The sequence below is a fragment of the Pteropus alecto genome, unplaced genomic scaffold (genome assembly GCF_000325575.1).
Source record: "Pteropus alecto unplaced genomic scaffold, ASM32557v1 scaffold50, whole genome shotgun sequence".
Taxonomy (NCBI): Eukaryota; Metazoa; Chordata; class Mammalia; order Chiroptera; family Pteropodidae; genus Pteropus; species Pteropus alecto.
Window position 1 is genome coordinate 16,902,946 of NW_006431918.1, and position 25,087 is coordinate 16,928,032.

The 25,087-nt window shown below is 41.8% G+C and overlaps 1 protein-coding gene across 1 annotated transcript in view; it reads left to right on the top strand.

Annotated features, from left to right (window-relative positions):
* The first annotated feature begins 18,167 nt into the window (after positions 1-18,167).
* MFAP3L (microfibril associated protein 3 like) overlaps positions 18,168-25,087 on the top strand; it is a 38,472-nt gene continuing 31,552 nt past the window's right edge. Inside the window, exon 1 of the mRNA XM_006906320.3 lies at positions 18,168-18,361. The gene's annotated coding sequence lies outside the window, so the exon portion shown is untranslated. The remainder of the gene's footprint in view (positions 18,362-25,087) is intronic.

Here is a 25,087-nt window from a genome sequence, read left to right on the forward strand (position 1 = left end):
TTAAATAGTGAAACTGCCCAGATACCACAATAATGTGTTCATTATAGTTATTGAAAAATCAATCAAAATTAGAACTTAATGGAGCTCTTAATGCTTTTACACTTAAGGAAGAAACTAAGAGAAAATAAAAACATTTCTTATTACACTTCAGAAGTATTGAAACATGATTTGAATGTTCAGATCTTTTGATGCTCTCCACACTTGTGGCATTGCAACTATCCACTAGCTTCGGTTCACAAAGATTTGCCGCAGGGTCATCTTTTCCAAGTCTCCTGGAACCCCATCTGAAGCATCTCAGGAAGGAAGCAACAAAATAGCAGGGAACCTGCAATTCCCTAGACTCCTAAACTACCACCCTTCCGGCAATGCAAGACATAGTAAAAATTTAAGAAAGAAGAGGAAGGAGGTGAGGCGGGAGGGAAAACAGATCCACACACATTTGACCTACCGACTTTAGTTCCAATGATTTATCTTAGGAAATAATTTCAGGACCTTCATCTCGGCAAATATGAGTGAAAGAGTGAAACAGGCTAGGTGTCTACCCACAACAACCTTCCTTCCATGCACTTTTTTCACCTGCCTAATTCCCACTCACCCTATAGGACTAAGTCTAAATTTCACTTTCTAAGAGAACCTTGGGCCCCAAAACTAGGTTAGGGCCTTCTATCAGGTGCTCATATTGCACCCTCTTTTCCTTTGTAGGATTTATCACAATAATAAGTAATTATTTGTACAATTATTAGTTAATGTCTGCCTGTCTCCTTCTCCCAGACTATAATTTCTGTGAAGACAGGAACTAGTTCCATTTCCTTCGCAGCTGTATCCTCAGACCCTATCGCAGTGCTTGGCAGATAGCAAAAGCTCTCAGTAAAATATGTGTTAACGTTGGTTCGTGCACTTTAAATAGGTGAATTTTATGGTATGTGAATTGTATGTCAATAAAGCTATTTAAAATGTTACTATTAAATCAAATTAATTAATTAAACATTAAACTAATGAAGATTATGATACAGTTGCATGAAATGTAGTTAGAAAAAAATGAGTTGTATGTCTACTGATGTGGAAAAATATTCAAGAAATATTATGCAAAAGAGTTTTTATAAAATTATACAATATGATCTCATTGTTTTTGCTTAACAAAAAACATATTCATATATTTAACCATTAATTATTGAATGCCCATATTTCTAAGCACAGTTCTAAGTGATTGTGTTACATCTGAAAAAGGTCTTTGTTATCATGGAACTTACATATAGTATGAGAGAGTAATCATAAGTAATAAACATAATAAATAAATACATCATATAGTACATGAGAAGCTAAAAAGGGCCATAGTGGGGGTGGTTCGCAGAAGAGGTTTTGGGAGTGCTGGGGAGAGGCATGTTGCAATTTTTTTTTTTATTTCTATACATACATATTTATAATTTTATTTCAAATTTCCCAAATTACATATAGTGAGCTATTTCCTAGAAGATGGAATATAGCACAGGTCTATTTGAGGCCTCATTGAAGAGGTCAACTTATCAACAGTATTTAAAGGACCTTAATATAAAATGGGCTGCACAGGTCTTGTGGCACAACGGCATGTTGCAGCTTTAAGTAGGGAAGTTAGCCCAGTCCTTCAAGAAAGCGAGTTAAGACTCAAGTGAGGGAGTTAGCCAAGAGGGTATCTGAGGGGAGCAGCAGGGCCCCGAAGCAGTTTTGAGCCTCATGTTTCAGCAGCAGCCAGGAGTGCAGCTAGTGTGGCTGCAGCAGAGCAAACAAGAGGGCATGCATTAGGAGAGAGTGGAGTGGCTAGACGAATGTCTTGTCTTGCTGCCATTGAAAAGACTTCAGCTTTCACTTTACTAGGGGAGAGAAGCCATTGTGGGACTTTGACTAGGAGAGAGAGAGGATATCCTCCTGCCTGAGAGAACAGCTCTGGCTGCTGAGCTGAAAAGAGTGAGAGGAGAAGCAGGGAGGCCAATTTAAAGGCTATCGCAATAATTTAGGCAAGAAAGGATGATGTCTCAGATCCAAGAAAGGGCAGAGTAGGTGGTTAGGAGAGGTCAATGTCCAGAATTGTTAAAATAGAGCCAATGGGATATCCTAATAGATTGAATGGGAGGTGTGAAAGAAAGAGGGTTAACAATAAAAAGAGGCAGGCAGAGGATGAAGCTGAGTGGAGGAGAAAGAAGTGAATTTTAGGTTTGCATGTGTTATTTTTGAGAAGTCTACCAGAAACCCGTGCTAGATTGTTTGCAACTCATGATCCATGGTACTCTCTTCTAAAGTACAGCAGGTCCTCGAATAACATTGTTTTGTTTGGCCTCGGGTCAAAATCAAATGCTGCTAGCCTGGGACCACTGTCTGTGTGGAGTTTGCACATTCTCCCCTTGTTTGTGTGGGTCTTCTCTGAGGATTTCAGTTTCCTCCTATATCCCAAAGATGTGCATGTTAAGTGGCTGGCATGTTTTAATCGTTCCATTCTGAGTGAGCGTGAGTGCAGGTGTGAGTGTGTCCTGCAATGGAAGAGCCTCCTGTCAGGGAGGGTTCCAGCCTTGCACCCTAAGCTGCTTGGAGAAGCTCCGGACACCCACAACCCTGGACTACAATAAGCAGGTTGAAAAATAATGATCTTACTTATTTTTCTTAATCTTTCTTAAATGTATGTATTGTTCACATTTATCGTCAGTGTTTAATATTAGAAGTGTTTTGGGTCTTTAGAAGTTTGTCGATGTTTTTGTAACCAGAAATATGCCATAAGAACTTAACTCCTGTTTTTATCAATTAGCCTATGGTAAAACTAGTTTTGTTACAAGTCACTTTACTTAAAGCTGCAGTTTCCAAGAACGTATCAATAACTCTGAGGGCTTACTGTACAGCAGTCCTCTCTCACTTACAGGGGATACGCTCCGAGACCTCCACTGGATGCCTGAAACTGCGGATAGAACTAAATGCTAACTGTACATATATACCTATGATAAAGTTTAATTTATAAATTAGGACAGTAAGGTATTAAAAACAATAATAATAGAACAATTATAACAATATATCGTCATATAAGTTATGTGAATATGGTCCCTCCTCCCAAACTAGCTTACTATACTGTACTCGCCCTTCCTCTTGTGATGATGTGAAATGATACAGTGCCTACATGATAAGATGAAGTGAGGTGAATGACGTAGGCATCGTCAGGTAGCATTAGGCTACCATAAGGGTGACTTGAACACGAGCTCTGGATTACCGACAGTCGATCTGATAACCAAGATGGCTACTACAGCGTGAAGATGCTGGACAAAGGGATGATTCACATCCCAGGTGGGACAGAGCCGGACTCGCGAGATTTCATCCCCGTACTCAGAAAGGTGTGCAGTTTAAAACTTACAAATTGATTATTTCTAGAATTTTCCTTTTAACATTTTTGAACCGCAGGTAACTGAGACTGCAGAAAGCGAAGTCGTGGATAAGAGAGACTACTGTACTTGCTAAGAAACAGGGGACTACATTTCCTGGAACCTCTTCTCCATCAGAGTCAGCCAACGGGAGACCTGATTGTCGAAGCCCCTGTTCTCTGGAAGTTGTTGAAGCCAGATTGAGTTCGAAGTGGCTTCCGAGTGAACTTTTGGAAAATTTCCCACATCGGGGACAATTGCTGAGTGCTTGCTACGCAGAGCAGCTTCAGGATTTTTACTGTTGTAGCCTGAGAGAGCTGGTAGGACGACCCTGTGGTGGCTTCCAGACATATGCTTGCTGCAGGTGGAAACAGAAATGACAATTCTTTTGACTGTCCCTCCTCTAGCCCTTCTCAATATCATTTAAACTTTTAATTTCCTTTATTCAAACCCTTCATACTCGGAATGCACAGCCGTGTCTTCTGTTTTCCTGACTAACAGGAAATCGATCTGGAGTCAGGGCTAGAGAGAAGTTCAAAGACTGAGCTTGGAACAAACCCACATGGACAGGCTACAAGAAAGAAGAGACCAAGTCGGCTAAGGAGAAACCAGCGAGTCAGAAAGAGCCAGGACAGTGTGGTGCTCTAGAAGCCAGAGAAGAAAAGGCAGCAAGGAGAGAGTGACCAACTATGCCCAGCGCTGCTGACAGGTGAATTAGCTGAGGGCTCAGAATTGACCGATTGGATCACCAAAGCAGAGGTCTCTGGTGACTTCAACAAAAGCAGTCTTGTGAAGTAACAGGGGTTTGAAAAAAGTGATTAGAGTGGGTTTAAAAGAGAAGGGGAGGAAAAGAATTGCACTCGGCTGTGTTCATGGAGAAACACCTGGCGACATACATGAAAATGTGAACAAGCAAGAGCTCTGCGTAGTGAAATTACAGGTGATGTTTCGTCTCCTTTATCTTTTTATTGATTAGCTGAAATGAACATGCACTCTTTCTATAATGAAAATAAAATTATTATCAACATCCCTCTCTTAATGCTTCAACCACTGACCTGCCCAGGCCCGAGGCTGACTCTGAGTTCCAAAGGGCTCAGGTCTAAGAAACAGAAAGTTCTCGGGTATCAGTCCAGTTCCCAGACATTACTCCACCTTCTCCTTATTCCTAAGAATGCCAAATCAATACATCTATCTGCTGCTCCCGAACTTCAATTACTGAGCATTTTGAAATTAAATGGTACCCTGACAACTTGAAAATTCTTTTCAATAATTAAAACAAATGTTTATGGAACACTTTCCATGTAGCAAGAGCTTGCCAAATGCTATATTTAAAAAAATGAATATGCTTGCCAAACACTTAATTTAGACCGTGAACAGCATTTATTCAGGATAGCCGGAGACACAGCCAGCAGACACAGCCATCAACTCTACTAAGGAAAGAAGACAAATGTGAGAAATTTCAGCACTTGAAGCTCATAAGACCTAAAAAGGTAAAAAAAAAAAAAAAAAAGAAAAGAAAAAGAAACTTTGGGAAATCCACATGTGACATTATAGAATAGCCAGGAAAAGCACCTTGTTGCTGGGATTAAAACAGTTAAGAGGTTTTCATAAACCGCTTCAGGAGAGGGGCCCTTTTCCTGATCTTATAATCCCAGAGCCTCTCCTGGTAGTTGCATATAATTATGGTTAGCACTTAATTAACATTTATTGAACTATTACCTCACTTGCTCATCTTTACTGAAATCGTCATGATGATTATCCCTTTTTCCCAGCAAATATAAAGTTAGGTTTAATGAATACACACTAATTAACAGACGGGTAAAGCTAGAGAAGCTTCAAGTGCTTGGAGGACCCACAGGGGCATTTCCCTCCAGCCTCCAGATGATTTGTCATGGTAGGTTGTGCTAAATATTTAGTCCCCAAGATTGCAAAGTCTGTCAAGCACTGAAGGAGGTCTTCAATGTACAAAAGAAAAAGAAAACAAGAATTTTTTTTTTTTTAACGAATTAGGCAATATAGATGAGATGAAAAGTCATATTATCATATCTTGGTGAATTTTCTAACTACCGACGATAGACACGTATAGTAGAATCTTATAAGGTTAATGAATAACAATAATAAGGCTACATGATTTTCATGTATTACCTAATTTAATGCTCAAAAAATCTGGAAGCAAGATTATTAGCCCTTTTTTAACAAATGAGGAACTGACATTCTGGGATGGCCCGAGTAATGGATGACCCCAGGGCGGGGCTCAAGGCCAGTCAGAGCAGGAGATAGCGCACGCCCTGAAGGGCACAAAGCAGCATTTCCAGTATGTGCAGCAGTGGTCAGAGGAAGAAGAGGCAGAGGAGTACAACATTGCAGGGGGTTTGGCAGCACATAGGGACTGCTTACCTACAGTTAGATTCTTTGCACACAATTACTCAAGAGAAAGAAGCCTGAATTGAACTTAGATTCCACATCGAGGACTCAGAAGTATATGGCCATAGATTTGTTACCGAAGGTCATCCAGAGGGAAGAATAAACATGAAAGGTTTGTGGGAATGACAATCGTTAGAACATCTGAGCTTCAATAATCTATGATAACCCAGGAAATCTCAAGACTGTATATAGGATTGCTTCAAATTGTATAACATTCCTATGCTGTAATAAAAAATGCCTATTTCAAAGGTGAACTAAAGTAACAAATCTTGACCAGAAGGTGGCAGCCTTGCCTCATGATGATTTCTTTAAAAGCTTGCAGAAAGTATTACAGTAAATGTTTGATTCTGAGTGATATTCTAAAAATATAAATGTATCTCATATTTAACATAAATTATGAATACAATATAATTTAATCCTACTGTGGCCTGGAGTTTCATCATAGCACACTGCACTAACGTGACATTCATGTGGGCCCCTTCTTACTGTCACTTTGTTGTCCTGCTGTAAGCTGATCCCTCCATGCCAGGAGACATGAGTCAGGGTAAGACTATTACCTTGAAGGATGACACTGTGTTCTAGATAAATGCTCTTTGGAAACATGCTGTCTTGTTCAGTTCAGGCTATTGTAATAAAATACCACAGGCTGAGTGGCTTAAACAACAGACTTATTTCTCATTATTCTGGTGGCTGGGAAGTCCAAGATCAGGATGCCAGCATAGTCAAGGTCTGATGAGATCCCTCTGGCTTACAGAGGACTGCGTTCTCACTGCATCCTCACATGGCAGGGAGAGGGGGAGGGGGAAGGTAAGGGAGAGAGAGAAGGAGAGATATCCTCTCATATCTCTTCTTATAAAGGCACAAATCCCATCACGAGGGCTCATGACTTAATCATGTCTCACCTCTCACCTCCTAATACCATCACATCAGTGGTTAGGGCTTCAACATGTGAATTTTGGAAGGACACAACTCAGTCCATAGCATATATACAGGATTTATCCGGTTTTGCCTGCTCTCCAAGGTCATCTCCCACATAAATTATTCACGTATGCACAGTTGGCATACCAGCCCAGCAGGACTCAAACCAATGAATTTTGTGTCTGCACTTCTGACTAAGATGGTGCTATACTTGTCACCTCAAAAGTGATGATATGTTGTATACATTTCCACATGTAGCTTTACAGTGAACATTAATACCCTGTATACGCAGCACTTTCACCAGACCACAAGCACTTGGGGGAAGGTCCACTACACCCATTTTTTAAATGAAGAGCAACTCAAATGGTAGGAATGCACAGACGGGAGGAGAGAAGCACCCATGGCAGGTCAGCCAGAGGATGCTGGCAGGACATGCACTGTGTAGAAGACTCTTATTCCTGAGTAATTCAGCATGTGGAGGCCCAGCTCCTCTGCCACCATGGATCACCAGGCCTATTGGATAAGGGTCCATTATATTCCACTTCAGAATGGAGATATTAAGTGTAATCAAATGAGAGGAGCACAAAAATCCATGGATGTCATGGAATCCATGCTATCCATCACCCAGTTTTTACTCAACAATATGGCAAATATCAGTGTTCTTGTGACCCCTTGAAAATCATTCTGTAGCTGAAGCTCTCTACAGCATTGTCAGGAATAAATCTCATTGCTAAACTAAGCTACCCTGGCCACTGCTATTTGGAGCTTAAACTTAAGTCATCATTTCTGACATCTAAACCATCCAGTTGTTTCAGGACAAATCTTGCATGGGCTTTGCTCATCCAGGTTCCTAAAGCAGGTTACAAACAAGGCTCTGGATGGCACTTACATTAGTAAGGATGTCACTAAAGGAAAGCTGAGAACTGTACAGTACACTCACACAGATGGAACAGAAATACTACACCTTCTGTCCAAAACCATTATTAATGATGAACTTCAGACATATAATCAACATTAGACGACCCATCAGATTTTATATTTTTTCTAATAATAGTGACAAGTGCACTATGCCTTATGCAATCTCTCTTGTGACTGCCTTAAAACAGAGTCTTCTTAAAACCGAAACAAAGTGAGATTAAATTCTAAACATAAATGATATCTTGGTTTTACTGTCTCTCTGTAGTATATTGTGTTCTGAGAGCAGTGACTAACTGAACAGGCCTTTATCAAACAGTTCAAGCTGTATCAAAACCTCTGTGCCAACCCTGCTCCAAAATGGGTACAGCATGGAGCTACAGCAACTCTCAAATAATTTAATTGAATTAAAGAATTGCCATGGACTTCCAGTTTTCCTTCACATCATAAAACAAAAACAAACAAAAAAAAAACTATAAGACAAAAGCAGTAGAGTCTGACTTGAACATCTGAACCCTCCCTATGTACATAAGATACAGAAATTGTGACTCCTTATTAGGTTGAACCCTCACAGTGATATTTATTAAAGTTATAATGGTTTAATATTAAAACAGAATGAAGTGAATCCTGCAGGCAAGCAGGAACCCTTGCATGTCTCTCTCTAGCTTCCATTCACCTGGGAACTTAATAGATACCTTCAAGACAGATGGATATGACTGCCTAGACATTAGTATAGAGGCTCTCCTTTCATTCCTCCCTTTAGAAGCAGATTATATACTCACAGGTATGTTAAATTTTATGGCCAATGTAAGGGATTTCCTAGACTAATTTTTATGATATACTAATTTTAGAACCCAACCCTACATGAGAAGCCACCTCCCCAAATACCAACTTGCTTATAGCCAAATAATCATTCCTTTTTCTTTTTTTTTTCAGGTAAACCACTATTCAAAATGAAGTCATTCCCTTTCTTCTATATACTGCCTTTCCTAATGCAGACTAGTTTATCTGAAAACTATATAAATCACTATCAAGTTCATATTTTATTCAACAGACATTTAGCAAGTACCTATTATGCGTAGGATAATACCCTGGATGCAGAGGCTGCAAGAGCATTAGACATGGTCTCTATCCTCAAGGCATTTTAACTAGTTTGAGAAAACAGACAATGTATGTGAAAGGGAGTTTGCATGATGAGACCATTTTAATGCACCCGGTAAAAATAAAATCATGCCATTTGCTGTTTAGTGAAATTCTTTAGACTGATTAAAAATGTAAATTCATTATATTTTTATTGTTCCTGGTATTTATTCTTGCTATAATCCTGTCACTGAAAATTCATTCATCATGCTTAATGTTTTTATTAATCTTCCACCATAAATAACTCATGGGATAAGAGTTACTCTCCAATTTAGTTTATAGCTTTAAAAAAAAAAAAAAGCCATCTTAGTTCTTTTGTAAATGAACTGTCCCAACAAATTATGCAATGCTCCTAAACGGTTAGACAAATCTGGCATGTTTATCTTATAATAAATTAAAATGTATGCATTAGATTTGATTTTCCCACTGATTTTCAATATTAGTTTCACTGGTCCAAAATATTACATTTAATGCATTCTAAAACTCATGAATTGCATGGCTAATTTCTTGTGATGACATTAAAGAGCAAATCGTACTGCAGCTCGTACAACATTGTCCAATTCACCACTTCATCGTAGGTGCGCTGGTGATCTACAGTCATCTTAGTGTTTAGGACGATACAGCTTAACAGTTAATGCAACAAATGAAAAATGTTCTCATTCTAAAACTATCAATTTGCATTTTTGGATATTAAAAATATTCATTCCATTTAAAAGCTTCACTCAGTTGACAAGAGTATGAAGTGAAGATACATATACCCACTTCCTAAATTCCTATTCCCTGTCACTCCATGGTCCTACCTCTAGACCTCTCAAGGAAGGGCTCTAAGCACAACCCCAGGTAAAGCTGCAACTCTGAGAGGCCTCCTGGCTTTTGACAGGCTCTGAGGAGATCCCCAGGGCTGCTTCACAAGATGTCAGGCATCTTTAACAGGACTGGGTCAGGTGTAACAGTGCCTCAGCACCAGAAACTAGCAGGGCATCAGCCCATGCTTGTGAAGCAAAGATGACAAGAGGACAGTGGGACGGTCATTTCAGCCCCAACACCAGGCTTCTACCTGGTGCCACCATGAGCGATTGGGAAGTTGGGGGGTAGTTAAGGGCAGTGGCAAATGACCACTACATTCTTCTGTCACCCTCAACCCTGATGACAGTAGTCAGGGGCCTGGAAACAGCTGGAACATGAAGCAGGACAGGACACTCCTGACCTAGGGTGACCTTGAGCACCCAGAAGATCCCAGCACCCTGTGCTTTTGGCCTTCAGCCTGTTGGGCCCCAGGCACTGCCTGCAGAGAAGTCCACTTAGACCAGGGCCTTCTTCTAAAGGAAGTGACACCGTGTGGAGCCAGGGGCAAGGGGCACAATGGGGGAAGCTGGGTCAGCTGAGTGAGGAAAGCCTAACAAGGGGTTTGACAGTACAGCAGCCTCTTTTTCAATACGGTTTCTTAACAATTAAATGCATTTATCATTAGATCTCACAAATAGAAAAAGGTGTATTTCGTACAAGACACTGGCATCAAAAAACCAGTGATATGACTTGCCTGTCATATCACATTTTAATATTTTAGGTTAGATAACAGCTACTATTTAAAGGAAACCTATGCCTGAGTCAGAATTTTACAAGAAATGAATCAAATCAACCATTTAAGCATGTGGCCTTTGAGAACTGTCCCAGGAGTCAGGCCAACTGGCCATCTGAGGGCTACAGCCTGGCTTGCATCTGACAAGTCTCAAATTTTTCCAGTAATGACTTTGGTTCTTCATTTCCCTGTCGGTCTTCTCATGAGTCTTCCCATAACATGAAAGTAAAGCAAATAACAGTCTCAAGAAAAATAAATAGCATGAGAGTAAATACAAGTGAAAATAAGAGACAGAAGCAGAAAAACAGATTAAGACATTTAGAACCAAAGCACCTAGTACCAAAAAGAGTAAGTACGCAGGATCTTCAGTATGCCAACAGCTCCAAGCTGGAAAATCAGTGTAAGGCAGGGTATGGGGTATGATTTTCCTAGGGACGACTGTTTTGGTGCTCTTTTGTAATACTAACAACTTCAGAATTGTCTTTAGTTCTCCCACTTTCCTGGTGCCCTCAGGAGAAGGGTCCAGCGCTAGGTGAATTATAGGTTGGTAAATGCTAAAGAGATGACAGGCAGTTCTGCTCCAAGTGAATTCATTACCTCCTGTGTCTCTTATGGACAATAAGCAACAGTAGAGGTTTAATACAATTAAATATAATATTCATATAACAGTCAAAGATTCCTAAAGACAGGCTGGGTATTCCCCTTTTCAAGTTTAGTCCATTTTCAGTAATTAGTACTATAAGCCAGAGCACATGCACAGAATTATAAATCACTGAAATCAATCATATCAAGACAGGTCTGCAGAGTCCTTTTATACTCCACTCTGTTTTCTCCCTGTATCGCTAGCCAAAGTCACTAGGCTTATTAGCCATTCTCAGCTGCACTTCTGAGTCATTTTCCCCTACATTTCATACATATGAGCAGCGAATTGAAATTTTTATTCAGTTTAAGGAAACTGGCCCATTTAGTTCATAAATATTATCACAATATTCCTCAAGTTTTAGGGATGATTAATTCCAAGACATCTTTAAAATTCCTATTAAAGCAAAAAAGAAGACTCGTTGAAATTAACAGCAGAGATGCTGTTACATATAATTAATAGCAGAAATGCTCTATTACAATAGGAAGCCCACGATCCAGGATACTAAAAAATAGGCACTAACACTTCCTTAATCTTCTCTTTTAAAATTTTTCAAGCATTTGGTTGATACATCCACATTTATTATCAGTTTTGCTGTTTTGCCAGCTGATCCAAATCAGGGAAAAACATGCTGATAATAGATCTGAAATACTTCTTCAGAAAGAAAATCAGAATCAATATCATACAGACTGAGGCCAAAGTCTGAATGACATTTCAGACCAAACCAAGTGGTCTGAAAATAAAAATACTGACAGTATTAAAATACCTGCCTCCAAGATACTCCAACATGTAGTTCTAACACCAATTTCCAGCACAAATTCAAAAAAAATTATTGGCATCTTTTATGTTCCAGAACTTATGCTAGATTAAATTGAAAAGACTACTAAAGTAAAGCTACAGAGCATAAAAATGCCTGCACAGCAGGTGTGGTCCAAATGAAGAAACCTATCCCCTCAGCCGGATAATTGCCCTTGTGTCATAACCACCACATGGGCCATAAGCGAAGCACACTCATCCATGATGGAGAACAAGCCAAACACAATCATTACTGGAATTATAGGTAGGAATGGTATTTATTATTTGGGAGACAGGGGGCCAGGTTAAACTGAAGGTGAACACATTTGGACTATGTGTTTTCTAAGGGGAAAGAAGAGTTTCAATTTGTTAGGAAATTTCAGTCCTAGGATTGGCTTGAGCCACAATTGTAGGAGTATCGAAAGTAAAGTTTAATCCCCACTTCAGCCCTTTACCGTGGTAGATGTCCAGGGCCTTCATGCTCCCTGCTATGTGGACTCCCAGCGCAGGGCCTGGGCTTTAGACAGCAGCTCCCTGCCCTATCCAAACCCCGCCTAGCGAAGGGGAAGGTTCAAGAAAGGATGTTGGAGAGCCACATACAGCAGGGCTCCTTAGCCTCCTAGTGACCTCCAAATCTTACCAAGGGAAAACTAGCTCCTTCTACCTACTCTGGGCCAGAATCTCATTCTCCCCATTCTTGCCTCTCTAAGTCTGCTAAGCCCCGAGAAGGACTCCTTCCTACTCCCCTGTCATCCACACAGCCCTCCCTACCTTGACCACACCTCAGGGCTTCTTCGCCACCTCTGTCCTGGCAGAAGCCTCAGTGTTCACACCAAGATTTCTGATGTCACATTTATCCACCAGATAAAATATAGAATGTACTTTCCTTTTAATTCTAGCAAATTAACTACTCAAAAAAGAGAGAGGCTTGAAAATTACCAGCACAGAAAATCACAATTCAACTATTCCAACATTACTTTGGACTCCTCATCATGTGGGTTTCTTGGATTATTCCCGCTGAAGTCGCAGTGAAGCTGCAGAAGCTCACCTGGACTTGAGAGCCTCTCAGTTCTGAGCAGCATTCTGAAGTGGGTGCTGTGGCTTCTCTGTCAAGTGTTGGGGCAAAAGATGGTCCTTGTGGACTATGCTCCTGGAAAACATGTTGACTTCTTTAGGTGTTTGTTTGCCACTTGCTGACCAGTGATTTGTTTGTTTACCTGGATCATCCAACTTCTACTTACTCTATCCTATGGTGGGAAAGTGGGTGTTTGGCTCTCCCTCCTCCCCGAGAAAACTATAAACTAAAAGAGCTATGTATGAGGCACTTTTCCACAATCCAAGGGAAAAGCGCCTGTGAAGTCAAGTTTATACAATGGAGTCCCCTCTACGACTCACCCCATCTTCCCAGTCAGGCTCTTCAGGGCTGTTTCATATCTCTTTCACCAAGAGGGTCTCTCTTCTAACCTTCCTAAACAAATATCCACCCACTTTCAGGAAGCCCCTATGCACAGGAGGTGATTGCTGGATTCATCCCTTCTCCTGCCAATAACTTATGACTGTAAGTCTGAGTCACTGTCTGCAATGAAGCCCTGAGAGTGGAAGACTCGGCTGCAATAGCCATAAATGTCCCAGTTTGGTAAACTGTCCAGGAAAGCAGGGCTTTGTTGTGGTTTCAAAGGCAGGTCCAGGAAGGATGTGTTCAAGCTGGGTCTTCTGCCCCATGTGAGTTGCAGGTATTTGCTGTCCTGATTTTTACAGCTGGCTAACTGGTTAGACCACATGCATGCACACACACCTCCAAAGGACTAACATCCATGCTCAGTCTAAAGCCATAATGAGGAAGGGAATATTTTCCTAATACTGACTCAGGCTTCTCAAGAAGCTTCACTCACCTCATGAAGTCACAAGATTATAGAGATATAGAAGTGTTTGCTTCCTTTCATTCCTCCCCCCGGCCTCCTTCCTAATTGAGCCCTTTCAGATTCCCAGGAACAAGGGAAAAGCCAAATGCAGGGTCATACACCTGAGATCGTCATCTTCCAGGAAGGGGGTAAGGTCAGAACTTCCACGTCCCACTCCTTTTTGTCAAAGAAAGCTGAATTTAGCAAAGGGGTGAGAGAGAGTAACACCAGGCCTACATGAGTCACCAAGTAAAATCCCTGTGTGGTCCAACATATAGACAAACAAGCAACTATCTTACTATATACCTGTCTGTATTCTCCAAATTTTTAAACATAAGCCAAGGCTATTTAATGAGCACAAACATGAATCACACTTTTAAAAATGGACCATTATTCTTCCCATCCACATATATTTCTGCCAAAGAAAACCAATTTAGGGATTACCTAAAGTTCTGGACTTACAGTTATTTTTTTCCTTTTATCCATATGACTTACAACTGTTTTTCAAATATAGTGTCTGGAGTCAACTGGAGGGCTTATTAAAATTGTTGCCCCTGCCCACTCTGTTCAGGTCTCAAATGGGTTCATCATCCACCATTAACCTAAAGCAGGCAGTTGGTCCTTCCACAGTTAACTCTAGGTGCTCTCCGCAGACAGTGGAAGCTGGTAGAACTGTAAACATTATGCCCATTCCTAAATAGTTAATCAGCCCTTCCAGAGGGCCATACTTTCAACAGGAAAAATAGAATCTATTCTAAGAAGTAACCATATAATTAGGAGGTTATAACTACACCGTGGAAGGAAACACAATGAGAGAGAACAATGGATGTTGTGGATTAATTAGCAATACAATATTGAGCTTTGTGCAGTTACAGAGTGATAAAACAAGTACGTCAGACTAGCTCACAAAACACTTATGGATTTCTGAAGCTGAATAAAACCACTGGGTTTAAGGTTAAATCTGAAATCTTGGTTACATTACTCAAAGGAGCATAACCATTGCATACAATGTAACTGTTCTGGTATTTTTCTTTGCACTCTATTTACAATGCTCAGGAAGAATTTTAAAATGAATAAACTAATTATTATATGGGTGCATATGTCTCTTATTGATTTATTAAGTAAAATTTTACTGACGACTGAGAACAAAAATACAAAGATGGTTGAGACAAGCCCTCGAGGTCACAGTGCCTACAATGTAGTGGAGGAGATGAAGGAAAATAAATCAAGGTTAGGTGACAAAATGGAGACAAGGTATACGGTACAGGTGAAGAATTCAAGAGGAAGTTACCTTAGGGAGGTCAGAGGAGACCCAGATTGAACTGAGTCCGGAAGACATTGTTTGCCAAGGGGTGAAATGGAAAAGGAGAGAGAGAAGAACTAAAGGAACATGGAGGTGTGAATTTGTGTGGCAAGTAATTTGGATTGCTAGGATATGCAACATTAGGGGACACTGGCTGGTAGCTAATCTGGAAAGAGAGACAGAGGTCAGTTCATGTTTAAAACTTAGACTTTATCCTGAAGGCACTATGAATCCATTCAGGATTTTTAGCACACATATTGAAATATAATTCGCTTTAAAAAAAAAAAAAGTGAGGAGGCAAGGAAGATGGATTGGGGAAAATAGAGAGAGGAGATTCTTCTGGAAGGGAAGATGGAAGTGGAGGGTTCATATTCAGAGGTGTCTAAAGACAGGGTGACAGTGCCAGTGAGTAGCTAGATAACAGAGGAAAGGCGGGTAGATGAATCTAGGATAACATCTATATTTGTGGTGTGCATAGCTGAGAAGATGGGGTTACCAGCAACAAAGCTCAGAGCAATTACAGCTCCTGAGTTCTGTTTGGGACATATTGGTTTCAAGTTTCCTGAGGGTCATAGCAATTGAGATATTTGGTATATTACATATAAATGTCTGAACTCAGGGAAATGTGAAAAGGAAGTTATGGTTTGGAGCAAAGTTAATATTCGAAATATTGGTGTGAACAAACAGTCAGGCATAAACATTGACTAATCATAACAGGTGCCTGATGGATCAGAAAGGATCCCACCAATAAACAACTGGCATGGCCATACGTGCACACACCAACTGAACACCATCTTGGTACTGACAGTCACTGGAGTGGATGAGAGCTCTCAAGTGAGACAACGAGGGAAGAGGCCACAGGACAGAGCACCTACAATTGGAGGTGGTGCAAAGAAAAAGAATCTGGACAAGGAAGGTGAGAAGAAACTGTCAGAGAGGTAAGAGAACCAAGAAAGGTTTGTGTCGTGGAAGCCAGGACCAGAAAACTTCAGAGGGTGAGGAGTAGTAGTATGGACTATTGAAGGGATGTCTTACCCACCCTTTCTCAGGCTTGACTATTTGTGATGTCTACAGGAACCTGAGCTAGTTCAAGAGCAGTGCTCAGAGGTATCCCCAGCAATGAAGTCTGAAAGCTTAGAGATGAGGATGACTCCAGCACAAGTTAGGAGCCTAGGGGGAAGTATTTAAGTAAATTTATTCTTCCCAGAAGTGACCTTTCACTAAAGATGGTGTCTCCAACTTATTGCTTAAGCTGAACTGGGGCTACAGGAGGCAGAAAGGTTGAGATAAAGCCAGCTCTCACTGAAGGTACTTCCCACTGTCACACCAAACCTCACTGGGCGGCCGACCCATCTACCCATCTTCCACCTCCTCAGACAAAATAGACAACTATCCCACTCACCTGCCTTGGCATAATGCAAGGCTCTTTGGGGCATTCCATAACAGGGGAAAAAGCAAGTTCCCCAAACCTGCCTCAAGTGCATCAAAAACAGCATGAGAGCGCTCTGCAGGTTCTCTCGTGAAAGGGAGGCAGGAGAGTCTGAGAGTAAATGTAGAATTTCCCGAATGGAAAAAAAAAAAGAGCATAATATTGCAGAATTATTTGAGAGTGAGGACAAAGATTTAATTAACAGGTGACAATTTAGTGCTCGAGAACAACCTTAAAGTATGTTTATTAAATACTTGGAAAAAAGGAAAGAAGATTTAGGTCTCCTGAAAAAGAAATCAGGCTGAAAAGTTCTTAGAGCTAAAATGTGTTGTTATTAGAGATGCCATAAAAACTAATGTTAAAATATGATTTCTAATTTCAATCTTTTAGGGAAAAATCAGGCTTTGATTCACTTGTAAACCAAATCCTACGCATCCACTCCCCCAACACGAGGCTTTGGCAGGGGCGTCCTGTCCACTTGTCGAGGCCAACGCGCACCTCTAGGGCCCTGCTTCCACCGGCCTCCTGACCTTCGGTATCGTGATGAGAGAGCGCAGCTACAACCTTGGGCAACCCGATGCAGCCGCGTGCGGCAGTCTGGCACTGAGCGGAGCATGCTCAGTCAGGTCCTGACCCACTTCTGCTGGCCCAAGCTCGGGGCAGGGAGTCGGAAGCTCTATTTTGTTTCGTTGGCCAGGGATAGAGAGAAGGAAGCAAGAGACTAAGAGATGCTTAAAGCCTCCTCCTCTCTCCTTGACAGCAGTCTCTGACCCAGCGGCGGATCAGGCCCGGTCAGGCTGCAAGAGCCACAAGCGTCAGGGTGTGTAATCCACCTTTCCGGGTTTTGGCAGCAACCGAAGGAGAAGAGGGCGGTACTGGAGTAAAAGGGTTGTTGGGGGCGTGGTCAAGGGGCGGGCCTAGAGGAGCCAGGGAGGAGGAGCCTGGTCTTGGCCTCTGAAATTGAAGGTCTCTGTCAAGTCAAAAAAAAAGAGAGGGAGGGGGCGCTTACAGTGCAGGGTTGTGCTGCCAGACTTCTGCAGACTGTTTAGAATAACCCACCTTTCTAATTTAAAGAGCACCATATTGTTCATTAGAAAAAAACAAACTACAAATAATGAAAAAACAATAAAATTAAAAATCCCTGGAACCAGTGAACATTGGTTTTTGTTTGTTTTTTTGTTTTCCCAGCCTCGTCTTTGTGGGCTTTATAATTGCCAGCAGAGTCATCCGGGAAAGCCTGCGGAGCTTTTGTCGCAAGGCTGCTTGACAGGTGGCCTTGGAGAAAGGGTAGGTTCAGGGGTTGGATGGTTGGTTCTCTCTCGTGTTCCAGGATGGGATTCTAAAAAACCTGTTCCTGGGTGTCCCTGAACAACAGTACGACGCGACGCTCAGAAAAGTTGTGGTGGAAGCCCTAGGTGCGTCCTACCCCTCAATTACCAGTCACACTGCCCAACGTGACAGCATCGGAAGTAAGCCCTCTGCTTCGCTAATAGCCTCAGCACGCTGCAGCGGAGCCCCGGGGGCCGCAAAGTCCCGCCCCAGAGGCTACGCAGACTTAATCGGGGACTCCCAAGCACGCTCAGCCTGCCCCTTCCTATGCGGGAGCATCCGCCGCTCCCACAAGTTCGTCCCGCACCACCCCCCGCCCGTGGCTGCCGCAAAAACCCGGCGGTGACAGCCCGCCCAGCTCCGCGCCTCCGCGCCGCCCGGCGAGTCGCACTGGGCATGCTCCGCACCGGCCGGCTCCGGCTCCTGTAGGTGGGAAGCGCCGCACTCCCGGCCGCCCGCGGTGCAGCCTGCATCGCTGCAAGGCGCCGGCGGAGGCGGCTCGCCCGCGTTAGGCGCTGCCGGGCGTCGGGAGCGGAGCGCGGCTAATAGGCAGCTCTCAGGCGGGCCATGGCGAGGGGCGCACAGCGGCCACCTGAGTGGCGCGGCGGCGTCAGGTTAGCTGGGCGGTCGGGCGCGGCTGGCAGGGCGTCCCGCACCGGGTGGGCGGTCGAGTCGCGGCTGCAGCTGTCGCCGCGGAACTTTCTCGGGTGCCTAGGCTGGCAGAACCCGCAAAGCAGGCTGCGCTCTGGGAGGCGCAGTGAGGTCCCGGCAGCGGGGTCCTCGGGGTCGCAGGATGCTTCGAGATCCGTGCGGGGCGGGACCGAGGGGGCGGGTGGGTTGGGGACAGCCGCTTCTCAGACTAATGCCATAAGCCTCCTATAGTGTGGAGCGCGATGTCCACTGCGCGCTGCTCAAGAGCCTCCCGGGGTCTCCCAGGGGAAGGGGACGCCAGGGTGCGGCGAGAGCCTTCGCTGGAGTCCAGGTCTCTCCAGTCACCGTGCCTCAGTTTCCCCGAAACAGGGAGGAGGGGAGAGAGTATTGTCCCGGCTCCCAAGGCCTTGGGTGCGGGTTTCACGTCTGGGGCCGGGAGGATGCCCCGTCCTGATGCTGCAGGAGTGTGGGAAGCTGCGGGTGCCTCGAGCCACCGCCGCGCGACTGGAGCTCTCAGAGTTTGTCGCATTTGACTCCATAGCAAGTTGACATAGAATTGCTTCATGGTGTGGAAAGGGGAAACGTGCATCATCGAATTTAAAAAAAAAAAAGTAATTGCAGAGCTGACTTATTTTAAGTTCAACCATTAACCTGCCTGCCCCACCAAAAAACTGGAGCTTGCAAGTTGCGAAATTTATAACGCAAGCTGGCAAAAAAAATGAAGGTATTCAGGTCCATTATCTGTACACACAGTAGAAAATAACATATTATGGTTGAATTGCCATTGTTTTTAATGATACTTGTTACAGAAAAGTTTGGTTACTGTAATAATCTTTATTTTGTTTTATCTTAGCTTTTATATTAAGAACTTGGGAACCTAGCATTGCAGAAGCACGGTGTTTTTTGTAAAGTTTTCTCACTTTTGTTTCTAGATGAAACATTTTTTTTAGTTGCTACTATGCTGAACATAATAAAATAGTTCAAGATGAAATGCAAGATGGAAGATTTATTTTTCAGAAGAGCAAGTTAGAACAATGTAGTTCTACTGGCATTTTACTTTTACCAAAAAAAATTTAAAAAAAGGACAATTTGTAAGTCCTTCCGCAGTTACTACTGCTGATTCTTCCTAAAACATTTCGTACCATTACCACTCTTAGGATTATTGCATCTAATAAAGAGCAAGGTAAACAATCCTTGTTCTAGTGAGAAATACTTCTACCTCTAACTAAAGCTATATTCTCAAGCCTATTTCTATAAGTACCACTTAGTGGACTTAGTTGTTTTATTTATTAAGCTTATTACAAAACTTCTTGTTTGCATTCTTGATAGACCTTAATAGACTTTCGAGGTGCTCTGACTTTTCATTGGGTTGTGAATAGCTTTTACTGTCTGTTCTTGCCTGTGATGGCTCCAGTTGTAATCTCAACTACTCTGGATGGTTTCCCCAAGCTGGCTGTATGTTATGCCCATACATAACAGAGATTTAATAACAGGAAAAGCTTGAAATGTCTGGACAACAATAGCAACAACATGATTTCTATTTCTACAAGTTAGCCCTGCAGTCCTCCATTTTAGCCAAATGGTTCAGTTGGTGGTGTCCTAAACTTGTTTCTAAATATATTTATAGAACATTGTAGACATTTGAAAAACTCAACACAAATATTGGGAAATCGTACTTTCCTTTTCTATAAAAATGCATCAAGTTCACAATCTGCCATGAAGTATTACAGGTATGTACCGCTTGTCAGTACCGCAGGCCCAGGGCTCTCAAGCTGCATTCCCAAGTGGAAGTTAATGCCATCTCCCCTAGCCCTTGGGTTTGTCCCCACCCAGAGGAAGCAAGTGAGCCTTAGATTCCACTTTGTGAATGTGAGGTTTGATACAGATCCATAGGCCCTTTCTGAATCTAAGTACCCTATTTTTTTTTTTTTTCAGTTAGGAAAGATAATGAAATTTAACAAAAGATATATTTAAACAGCATTCTTGGCTTCAAGAACTTCACATTCTCCTAACCTAAAACTAGCAACACCAACAGGATTTAGATTGAAGAGGGGTTTTATTATTGCTGATGAAGAAAAAATAGAAAAGTAGACTGTAGTCAAATTAGGAAACAGGTAATAATTTCTTCTCTTTTGTACTTAAATGTTGGGTTCTTGCAGCTCAACTGCTAGGCACATAATTTTTGGTTTTATATCTGTGTCTTTGGATTTTTATTTTGTGTAGCGTTGTTAGTGACATTAGCTATTCATGGCAAATGATTGCCTTTAAAAATAGATTTTCCCCATTCACGTGACCTAAATCTATTCAACTTCTTGTTTGGTTTATAATTTAAATATTTGAGGCCATTTAAACTTTACTTAATTTGTACTTTTTTTTTTTTAATGCAAGAACTTCCAGATACTGAAATACCAAATAAATATTGTAGAAAAGTTGCTTTTAACCTCTAACACAGTACAGTCAGATTTGTTAGACGAGTGTTATTATTTTTTTTTTTCAGAGTTCATAAATCATGCAGATAACATCCCTTCCTGACTTCTACATCTAACCAAGCACTTGGGGTGTGGCCTGCCCTTTTCTAGCCACACCCGGGAGAAAATTTAAAATTCTGACATTTCGTAATCCTTGGCAAATCACATTAAAGTTAGAAATGTCCTTAGATGAAAAAGGGTTGGTTTTAAGTGTGCTCCAGTTCCTCCCTGAAAGGGTTAAAGGATAAGGGGTTTGGTTGATTATGTAATAAGAACCAATTAAGAGCTGTCAGAACTAGTTTCTAAATTGTACTCAAAATAGAAGTCCTGTGAATTTATTGGTCTTGCTTCTGCCTCCACCTGAGGTCTTTACTCTTTAAAATATCACATTCATTTTTCTTCCTTACAATCTCTTATAGTTAGGCCCCTGAGGCTGCAGAAATGAGTAAGACACAGTGACTCACAATCCAGTCAGAGAAACACGCTTAAGGACGAATAAACTATACTGCAAAGTAAGTGCTGCAGGAGAGGTGGCTGTACATGGGACTGAGGAGACTTAGGAACGAGCCCCTTGGTTTGGAAGAAGAGGGGCCTCATGAAAATAGTAGCGTTTCCATAGAACTTTAAGGAATGTCTAAGAAATTGAGTAGGAGTCTTCTAAGCAGAGAAGTAGATTTTCCAGGCAGAAGGAGCACCATTATGCCCCAAAGATATTTACTTTAGAACTTTGCAGATGTGATTGAGTTGAGGCTCTTGAGATTAGAAAGATTTTTTCAGGATTATTCAGTAGGCCCAGTGTAATTACAAGGGTCCTTATAAGTGAAAGGGAAAAGTCAGCATTAGAGTGATGCCATGTGAGAGACTTGACTGGCCATCGCTGGCTTTGAAGATAAAAGAGGTCCATGAACCAAGGCATGCGGGTAGCCTCTAGAAGCTGGCACAGGCAAGGACACAGAAGCTACCCTAGAGCTTCCAGAAAGAACACAGCCCTGCTACCTCTGTGATTAGCTCATTATAGCCCATGTTGAACTTTTAACCCAAAGAACTAAAAGATAGTAAATGTGTTAAGTCACTAAGTTTGTGACTTAAGTGCCATAGAAAGAAGCCATAGAAAGTTAATATAACCACCTACAAAGAAGGATTTGGTGTGATGGAATAATAGGCAGGGGCAAAAGAAGGATAATGTAGTGGTCCTTTCATTGTGAGGAACTTGTTGTCATGCAAAGGAGTTTGGATTTTATCCTATTACATATAAACAATGGGAGAGCAGCAAAGGATTTGAAACAGGAACATGCAATGAACAGACTGCTGCCAGATTCATCTCCCTAAAAAAAGCAATGTATAGCTAAATTTCAAGTTTCACAGGGCAATTCAACAAAGGATATCTAACCAGAGGTGGTCACTGATAGATAGAGATCTGGAGTGAGCATATTGTATAATTCGGTCTCTGAATTGATCTGAAATGACATTTGTAGACATATATGAATTAATAGCTTAAGAAAACTTTTATTTAAAATTCCTAATAGAAGGAGAACATGGAAAGTAAAGCACACAGGCCGTCACATTTTGACTACTTTGCTTCTGCCCCTTGTCTTAGCAGACAGCTGCTCTACTGGCTACATACCATGCAGACATGAGCAGAGGGCTGTGAAAGCTCACATTTAACACAGTTAACTTAAGAATGATGTCATGTCATCTGGGCCAACTCTGACCAGTTGGTAGGAGCTGCTTGCAGTGCTGTGGGCTAATAAAGGCTTAGCTGAGAACTCGCCATGATCTATTAGCAATGTTTGCCATGAGCTTCATATTTGCCAGGGGATGGGTAACAGCTATAATACTAGATGACCTAACTTATGCATTTAAATATAAGGAATTTAGTCATTCTTTCCATACATATTTATTCAATCTCTTTTAGGTACAAGGGCTTAATACTTGTCCTTTAAAAACTTATAGTCTAGTTGAATTGACATCTCCGTGTATCTGGATCACCTAAACTGAAGAAATCTCCCACCTTAGTGTTACAAGACTGGCTCTGAATTGAAACTGAACTATATGTTAGAAAAAATGAGTAAGAGAAAAATTTTTTAGACAACATGGTAAAGGAGGCTAGAAAATCTGATACTGGAAACAACAATAAGACTAGATTAAGATTTATCTTAATAAAAGCAAAACCATGTACCTATATTGTACAACTTTCATTTGCATAACTTTGTAAGATTTTTACCCAAACTTCTCTATATAATGATGCAATAATTATTGTTTTCCACTGCAAAGAAAGAGCTCAGTATAAACCGTTCCTCTTTTTTGAACCTCTTCTGCCTTGGTCTCTGGGATATGTGCCCTCAGTTTTTTTCCTTTGTTTGTTTTGCATTTGTTTGTTTGTTGTTGTTGTTGTTGTTGTTGTTTAATTGCTCTTTCCCCAAGGGTTCTAACTTGCATCTTCTCATCTTGTGGCCCACTTTGTTCTTTCCAGGTGATTTAATTTTTCCTCATGACTGTACCAGTTACCCATACACCAGCATCTCCAAATCTGTATCTTCAGTTAAACCTCTCTCATCTCTCCATTAATTAATTCATAAATTCATTTTAAAAAATGATAACCTGAGAGTTTATAATATAACAGAGGGACAGATATACAAAAACATAATTATAGTGAAAATATGAAGTTAGAAATATGAAGTCAAAGAGTGTCTGGAGCTACCCAAGGAGTCCTGGAGGGCTTTTAAACCAAGACTTGAAGGCTAAGCAGGGGTTTGCCAGATGTGCAGGATTAAGGCAGGCACCAGGCTGGGTTACAAGGAGCTCAGAAAAGGGAACATGATGTGGAGAGGGGAAAGGGATGCTCCAGAGATGAGGTTAAAGAGGTGGATGGGAGTCAAACCATGAAGGATCATCTGTGTCCTGCCAAAGACTTTAAGTTTTACACTAGTAACAAAATGAAGACATGGAATATGTTTTAAATCAGATCTTTTAGAGTCAGCTGACTTCAGCAATGACATGTAGACTGGATGGTAAGACTGGAGGCGGGTCAGTGAGGAAGGAGTGTTGCCAGTCAGAGATGATGAGCACATAAACCAAGAAATGGTAGCCAAGTGGGCAGGAAAGGAAAGGCAGCATCTTAACTCCTATGTCATTGGATTATCTGTGTCAGATTCTGCAGAAGTGTGGAAGACTCACCCTCTTGAGAGATTTCAGGCTTAGAGCAGCTCTTAAGGGCTCTCCTACCAAGTGTAAGACTTTGCAGTACCAGAGAGAGTAACTCCATGTGCTTAAGCAGAGAGACATAAAGTCAGGAAGGACTATACACAGAGCTGTGTGTGAGGGGAGAAGTTGGAACTTCATCTCAGGGCACAGACTTTGTAAGAGAGGCACCAAAGAAAGAAGAAATTAATTCCCTGATGGTTCTCCAGCTTCTGGAAGGAAACATTTGGGGTTTGCCAATAAGATCGAAAGGAAATTGGTATGCAGTGGGCTTCCCTAATTTTGGATTACAAGGTAACTGTCTTAGAGGCTGGGCTGACATTGACTCTTTGTAATCAATGGTAAAGAGGAAGTTTGCTGAACAGATTTTTAAATATAACCCCAACTCTTTCCTTCCACTGAGGATTTGAGTTGGCTGATGGTATCAGGAGGAGTTAAGGGAAAGCCTTGCTCCTTAAGGAAATAAATGGATTGGATTAAAGTGCTCCTGAATTACCCATTGAAGGGGCCCACACAGTTCAGACAGAGCTGAAGGGTGCAGCCTGGGGCTAAATTAAATCCTTCTGATCTGTTCATTAAAGCAGACAAGATGGGATTCACCTGTTCCTGGGTCTGTACCTTTCTGTGTACCCTGTTAAACCTAGCGAGAGCTCTATAATATTTGTACCAGTGGAGACCATCCCAAGTTGACCAGCTAACTCTATTCCAAGAGGCCAGGCTCCCCTGTAAAGAGGCAAGTAGGTGCACAGGGACTGTGCTTGCTTAACGATGTAAAACCCACTTTCTCTGGTCCTCAGCAGAGGAAGGTATTTGAATGAAAGCTGCATTCATGTTTGGCTCTAAGCTTTACTCAAGACTTCTATTAACCATTGAGCTTTCTTGCATGTCAACTGCTATTGTTAACTTCATTTTGTAAATGTCTGCTTCCCTACTGAAGCCAGGCACTGGGCTGCTTTGCCCTGCTACTGGCGCCTGCACTTCTGCTCTAGCCCTCTCCCCACCCATCTTTTTTCGCCATTC